We start from the raw sequence: 8,375 nt of genomic DNA on the forward strand, positions 1-8,375 counted from the left end.
TATTTACCATATCAGATTTTGACAAAGCAGGTAGTCGGTTGGTCAGCCCTGCACTGCACACAAATGATCCTTGGTTGTTGTGTTATTATACTGTGTTGGGAGCTATGAGCAGTGTTGTGCTAGTTACTTATAAAAGTAATACGTTACTATTACTAGTTACTTTTCAGTAAAAGTAATATACTACTATTACTTATTTTTCTAAAAAGTAATATATTACTATTACTAGTTACTAACTAAAGTAACGCATTACTTTTACATAAGTATAGTTTATCAATTATAATACTGAGATTTACTCATACAAGTAAGCACATACATATGTGTATAATTAAAGTTGTATACACAATGTTACAATGATGATGAATAGCTTTTAACAGTTGAGAAACTCCAGCAGACTAGTCTTTATATCTGGGCAGCACAGTGGTGCAGCAATTAGCATTATCACCTCACAGTAAGAGGTTCTCTGGTTCACTTATCAGCTGGAGTGCCTTCTGTGCAGGGTCTGCATGTCCTCCCTGTGTTCACGTGGGTTTCCGCCAGGTGCTCCTGTTTCCTTCCACATTCCCAAGACATGCTGCAGATGGACTGGACATTCTAAATTGGCCCTAGGTGTAAGTGTGTGCCTTCTGAGGAAGGTTGGGTGCTGGGCTTGCAACTCGACACCGTAAATCTCTACTGCCACTTGTTCTGTGGACTGATGATCTGCCATGGTAACATCTAATGGGATCAGCTGAAAGGAGAAGACAACAACTGTTTTTTATAGTTAGAGAGTCACAAATAATAATTAAACTAAACCATATACAGCCAGCAGCACAAGATCGATAAAAAACTATCACATTTTTTCTATTTTCAGCAATTAAAAATTGAAACCTTAAAAAACATTTAAATAGAACATAACAGAAAATTGTCAAGACAAAAGTTGGTTGGTCATACATTCACCTGAAGAGTCCTACTTGGTGCAGTGGGTTGGGGCATTGAGTGCTAAATGAGCTGCGAGTTTGATTTTGATGCCAGTATGAAGAACCAATGTCATTTCTTATATGGCAAGGTAAGGATATGATCTCTAGCAGGCTAGAATTGTCCCAGCATTAGAGGGTGTTTTAGTGGTAAGAGTTTCACAGTACCAGGGCAGGGCCGGAGTCTGATCATCATTAACTTTCACCTCCTTGCAGTGCTAAAAAATGAAGTAAATTATGCTCCAGACTAATTCTAATGATCTATTATGAATCAAACCTCTCAACCTGGAGACATCAAATATCTGGACAAAGGCCCATGAAAAGTAGGTACAACTGGCCTAAAATCTGGATACTAATCAACATAAAATTTGCATGTATAATAAATAATACAACTCCACCCACTCCAATAGAATTGTGGGATACCAACATTCACATAATTGTGAAAATGTTCCCCAATTTAACATTAACTCTCATTCCCCTCATTCCTATGATCCAATTAAATACAACTCTACCTTGTCCATACCCACATTTCAGCACACCTTACTTTCTCTTATGTAGTAAAACATATCTGCTCTACCTTACATCCATCCCCTTGAATTTTCATGCCGTCTGCTATAATTCTTTGTATCTTACTCTACTTTACCATCGCAATACAATCACCACCTCAAACTATTTTACATTAACTCCAGGCTTACCACCTTCTCTTCTACTATACACACAAACTAACATTGCACCATAATTTTACTACTGACCAATCACATCTCCTCCACCCGTCCTTACCACAAACTACAAGGCAAAACACCTAACCACATTGTCAAAGCTCACTCTGAAGTCAAAACATTTCCAACCTTACCTTCAGCTGCACACATATCACATGATAACATATTCTCTATCCATACCTGATATTACATTCAGACACACAGGTTCCACGTTTACTATTTTTAAACCCACTATCACAGCTGACATGCTCCTCCTAACTTGCCTAGCCTCTTTACTCTTAATTCTCAACCTCACTACAGCTATATCTTCACATACCCCCCCACACACCAATACACATCAACAACCTCCTCCAAACCTCTTCCCAATAAATAACACAGCTTCTCACATATCTCCTCCCAGCTTTTCCACTATACCCTCCCATATTATTCAAGCCACAAACTAGCCTCCTCACCTCCTATGACACCACACTTGACACTAGTACCATCACCAAGGAATAAAAAACACATTCCATGGTACGCATTCCTCATTTCCTATCTACTCAAATGTGGAGACATACATCCTAAACCTGCCCCACCCTCTGATCCTAACAAGAGTAATCCCAAAGATTTAAATATACTTACTCTGAACCTTAGAAGTATATGTAATAAAATAGCCCCACTGCATGCCTGAATTGATCAAAATAAACCTGACATACAAGCCCTTACCAAAACATGGCTACACCCCAATGTAAAAGACTCAGAAATAATACCTCCAAACTGTGAAATAACCAGGAGAGAGAGATCTAAAGAAAAAGGGGGGGGGGGGGATAGCACTTCTACATCCCTCTATGCTCAACATCACACCCTACACCAGTAATATACCATCTTTTCAAATGCTGAGGTACTAATCTCTTTTTTCAACCTCAACACATCAAAAAGGATTTGCATAATAGTAATATATGTCCCACCAGGTAACAATATACCAGTGCTGGAAAATATTTTATCCTGGACATCCCAAACAATAAACCTTGAAACAATAATCTTAGGAGATGTAAACATAGATTGTCAAACCATACCTTCCAACTCCCCCACAAATAATATAAATCTGTGTTTTTTTTCAGATTATCAATACTCCAACAACATGCAGCAAAGATCTTACCTGCCAATCCACCCTAGACTGGATCCTAGTATCCCACCCTGCCAATTACCCCTCTTAGAGTACAGTGTCTGGCGCCCTGAGTGATCATCTACCAGCTTATTCCCTTAGAACAAACTCCCAACAACTAAGAGTACACACTATAAAATCAGTTAGGAACTCAACTAATTTTTGTCAGCATAAATTCAACAATCTCCTACATGAAATAGACTGGACACCCCTTAAACAACTACCCCTTAATGATGCTGTACTACACTTTAATAACACCTTCCTTCACATACTTAATACACCAGCTCCCATTCACATGAAAAGAATCAAAAGGAACTCAGCACCGTGGCTCTCTAAGGAATGTAAACACCTGATAAAGCAAAGGGACCAAGCCTGGTCAACCTGGAAACAAAACAAAAATGAACAAAATCATGTTAATTTCAAAATACTACGTAACAAAGTGACAAAACTAATCAACAGAGATAAGAAGTCATATTATTCCCAGCTTCAGCTCCAGCATAAAATCAACACCAGTAAATTTTGGCACTCCATATCTTCTCTACTTAACCCTGGAAGAAATGGAGAGTCACCCTATCACCTGATACCCCTCCATCACAAATAGCCGAAAACTTTAACAAACACTTCATAAAATCAATTTCTGACTTATTAACTAACACTCATAATGCTGGACCCCTCCACCCTTCAACCTATTCAGACACCAACCCCAGACCATCAACTACTTCTAACCCTGTCATTATTAGCCCCCCTACTCAACAAAATGTCATACAAACCTCATTCTCATTTCAGCCCATACCCACTGACACCATTAAGAAACTGCTAAACAAAACTAAAACCCTGCTCTACCTCAGGTGACAATCTCCCACCATACTACCTCAAACTGGCTGCCAACTCAGTCACCTACCCAATCAGTATCCTTATAAATAGGTCTTTATCCAAATCAAACGTACCTATCATATGGAAACAATCTCACATTACTCCCATCCACAAAGGAGGCAAATCTTTTGATCCATCCAATTTCCGTCCTATATCCATCTGGTCACCCATATCCAAAATTCTCGATTGAGGTATGCATCAGCAGGTAATGCAATATCTATTGCAAAACAATCTTTTAACCAAAACCCAACATGGCTTCCAACCTAGCCACAGCACAGCTACAGCCTTATTATCTTTTACAGACACCATGAACAAGGCCAGAGATGCAGGATGCAATCCAACCTCAGTATTCTTGGATATCTCCAAGAACTTTGACACAGTGTCTCACCCCTTACTTTTGAACACACTGTCTACCTTAGGCTTCTCACATAACACAGTAAAATGGTTTCAGAGCTACCTCAAGGATCGTAAATAAGCAGTGAAATGGTCTAATGAACTCTCACCCTTTCTCCACAACCCTACTGAAGTCCCTCAAGGCTCCATCCTAAAACCCCTACTTTTCAACATTTTCACAAACAATCTTCACACTGCCACACACCCAGGACCCTCACTCAATGCTCTGATGATTTCACCATAATCTGCACTGCTAAATCACTACCAGAACTACTTTCAAAAACTCAACAGTCCTTTACTGCAGTTGAATCATGGCTAAGAAATGCCCAACTCTTTCTTTATCCAAAGAAGACAAAACTAGTAACTAGTACTCTTTCATCCCTAAAACACCTCCCCTGTCACTGATCATTTCAACATCCTAGCATCTGACAACACTGCCATAGAAATAGTACAGGAAACCAAACTTCTAGGTGTTATCATTGACAATAAACTTTCATTTGACCACCATATACAGCAAAATATAAAGAAAACTCATCAAAAATATAGAAACAAACATTTCCTTACTTCAGCAACCAAAACTACCCTTGCAAAACATTTTACTTCCCTCCCTTCTTTATGATGCCCCTGTCTTAACTAACTTACAAACTTCTACCCTAAGTAAGATGAAACAGTGCTACAACAATGTTGCAAAGTTTGCCACAAACTCTAAATATCACACACACAACTGCAAACCACTCCTAAAATTAAACTGGCTTGAACTCCCCAACCAACTTGCCTTTATTTAGCTATCCGCCTTGCACAACCTTATTTTCAAGCCTACTGCCTGCCCTGCACTAACCAATCTAGTCATACCTTACACACCAAATTGATCCCTATGATCGGAAGACAAAATTTCTTAGCTATCACAAAACCCACAAGAAAACTAGGTCACACTCTGTATTCATACACTGTCTCTATACTTTGGAATTCACTACCTCTAGCTACCAGGTATATGCCTGGCCTAACCTATTTCAAAGCCTCTTTAAAAAATCATCTCAAAAACACATGGCTCTGCTCCTGCATAAAGCCTGCCTAATGCTCAGGTCTTCCTCTTCTTCCACACTAGCCTCATCATCCTCTTCTGTCACATTTAAATCCTTCACAGACTGCATGATAGTAAGGCTTTTCAAACTCCTTCTCTGTTTCTATACTATATCCTTAAGCTACTGCTCAGGCTTTATTGCTTCTTTTCTTCTTAACTCTCTCTCACTAGCTATCTGCATCACTAACTTTCTGGCTGCTATTTTCCTAACTGAAGCTAACATTCTATTTTTCATGTACTATAATAGTCAATGTCACACATTGCACTACCTATGTACTATTTTTTCTGGACACTATCTATATCATGTATGGTGAGAGTCATTATTACTGTCTAATGTTTTAATGCTATAGAATTGACTAGATGTGTAGTAATATATTGCATCATCTTGTAACATAGTTTTTGTATAGTATCTCTAATGTAATTTGTATTGTATTGGATTATACAGTATTTGTATTGTACTGTATGTGGACCTTTTTTCCCTGGGCATCTGCTGAAAACGGGTTCTATATACCCAGTCAGACGACCCCAGTAAACAAATATCAAATAAATTAAAATAAATAAACTCTGAAAATATACATGCACATGGAAACACCACTTAAAGTCCCCTTACAGCATTAACAAAAAATCTTAAGGGAATTAGTAGGCAATAGGCATGCAAAACACTTTGCATTCTACTTTCTGCCCTACCATACTTCTAGCATATACACACTGATGTCAAATTAGCTACACCTTTAAAGAAATTAATTAAAATAACATACATCAGTAACTGTGACATATATAAAAGAACTGCGCACTCTATTAATCTTAATAGGAAACTAAAGTCTGTCATAACAATTGGTATAGCAATCCACTGTTGTTGTCAGTATGTGGGTATCAGGTCAACCTGATCAATGGATAAAATAAATCTAATTCGGAAACCTTCTCCTCTTGTAGTTATGTAAATACCAATGTGCATTAGTAGGTTTCATAAACAAACCTAGCAGCTGCTGATGCTGGGCACTGACTCATACCTCTAACTGTCGCCAAAAGGCAGAACACCGGTGAACTGACAAGCCTCCAAACTGTCTAAGTATATATAATATGACGTGTGTGTGTGTGTGTGTGTGTGTGCTCCCATGATTTGTTTGTCTGCCTTGCACCCACTGCTTGCTATGAGGGGCTTCTGCTCCCTCACAACACTGAATTGGTTAAATTAAATATCAGACAATGACTGAATAAAACAGTGAAGTAATGTTTCTGGAATGTATAAAATAACTAAATTATAAAGCAGTAGTGCTGTACTTGTTATGTATATAGAAGCTGTAGCAGTATTGTTCTTTAAGAGTACAGCAATGTGTGCTTAAAATGTCACGTTAAAAACATTGTAAAAAGTTTCACAGTGGAATGTGATGCACTGTTAAATGGCTTGTTTTATTAAGCAGCACAAATAATACCACATGTATGTAGTGAAACAGCTGTGATAAACATGTGATGGCAAACATTTGGTTGATAAGATATGTATACCAGCATCAAGAGTGTGGTATCTTGGGGAATTATATTTATTCTGTGGTACAGTTATCTCAGACTTAATATAATTAAGTAGCGTGGGTGTGGAGGAGGCCCTTGCTGTTTGCAGCATTCATCTTTGATAACTGCATCACTTAGTGTTCAATGCAACTTCAAAACAATACAGATAACATTTTTTTTAATTTAAAACATAATAAATTGGCACTTTCTACCATACCTCTCAGCACAAGAAATCTGATCAAAGAGTAGAATAATGGGAGGACAAAGGCCCAAAAATAGGGAATGGAATTTAAAATATTGTTCTTATAAACTTAAAAAGCTGATAGAATAACAGGATTTGTGTTAGTATGCATTTTATGAAGGATATGATGTCTGAAACTCATATGACTCATACACACACCTACTTTCTGACACAGTAGCACACATACTTTATCTCTCATATGCACGGCTAGTTTAAATTACATAGACACACAAACAGACACAAACACACACACACACACACACACACACACACACACACACACACTCATACATAAAAATGAACCACCAGTTTAACTAACACACATACTCTTATACTCGTACACTCATACACTCACTCACACTTACCTCAGCATGGCTAGTTTAAATTCTGCAGTAAGTGTGGACTAAGTTTACATACACAGCATGCATGCATTAGTAGTCACACTAGAGTTAAGTTGTTACTTTTCAGTCCTAAAGCAGAAGTTAAATGTTGGATTTCATGGTGGCCGCTTTTACTTTTTATTAATGTTGCGACTTAAGAAACCTAGTATTTGCAGATTTTAATTATGGCATGCACTCTTGTAGAGGACAGTTTAAATATCTTCTCATTCTGCTCATGGACTTACTAACCTGTGTGGCTCTGTTAGTATGTAAAACCTGTACGAGCTGCACTTATGTTATTTTAATACAACACCACTCTTGTGTAGAATTCTATGGTTACGTCAGTCAAGTACAGCTCTAATTATTATCATTATTAGTTGACTACAGTATATTACTCTTTCTCGAAAAATGTTTTAATTCTTGATAGCCTTCAAAAAATGCACATTAACACAAAACATGTCATTTTAAAACTGTTCTAAGTTTATAAGCAACCTATTGAAAATTTGTTCCTGATTTCAGACCATTGCCCCCCTCCACACATTATGTTTGGCTAATGGCTGTGTTTAAAATTTTTTGTGCTGAGAGTATACGAGTTAGTTTCTTTACATCGGGGAAACATTTGAAACACAAACTCGCTATACATGACATCCACCTTACAAACATCAGGATAATATGTGATCATACCTACCGATTATTCCTGATTTTGCCTCCGCTTTTTGCCATGCTTCTGGCAAATGCTTGATTTTCTGTTAAATTGTTGAGGATTTCAACAATTCAGTATATCTTATTGTTCAAAATGCATACTGACACAAAATCTGTAAGTGAATTAGAATAATAGATGCCTGAATCTGAATCCTTATACTCCTTGTCCAACATTATCTACATGTGGATCATGAAATCAATGACATCGGCAATTACTCTTGTAGTCAGTAAGGAGTAGCAAATGGTCCTCCTTAAAGGAGAGTGCCACCATCACAGGGTGTTTTTTTTAATTGAAGCCTGTTAAAAGTGGGATGGTTCAAGCACCCTTGTCTGCACGCTGAAATCGGGATTTAATGGGGCCAGTTGGGAATTCGTAGCACCCT

Source organism: Protopterus annectens, chromosome 17.part0 (genome assembly GCF_019279795.1).
Source record: "Protopterus annectens isolate FY-2018-M chromosome 17.part0, PAN1.0, whole genome shotgun sequence".
In the NCBI taxonomy this organism is placed as follows: Eukaryota; Metazoa; Chordata; order Ceratodontiformes; family Protopteridae; genus Protopterus; species Protopterus annectens.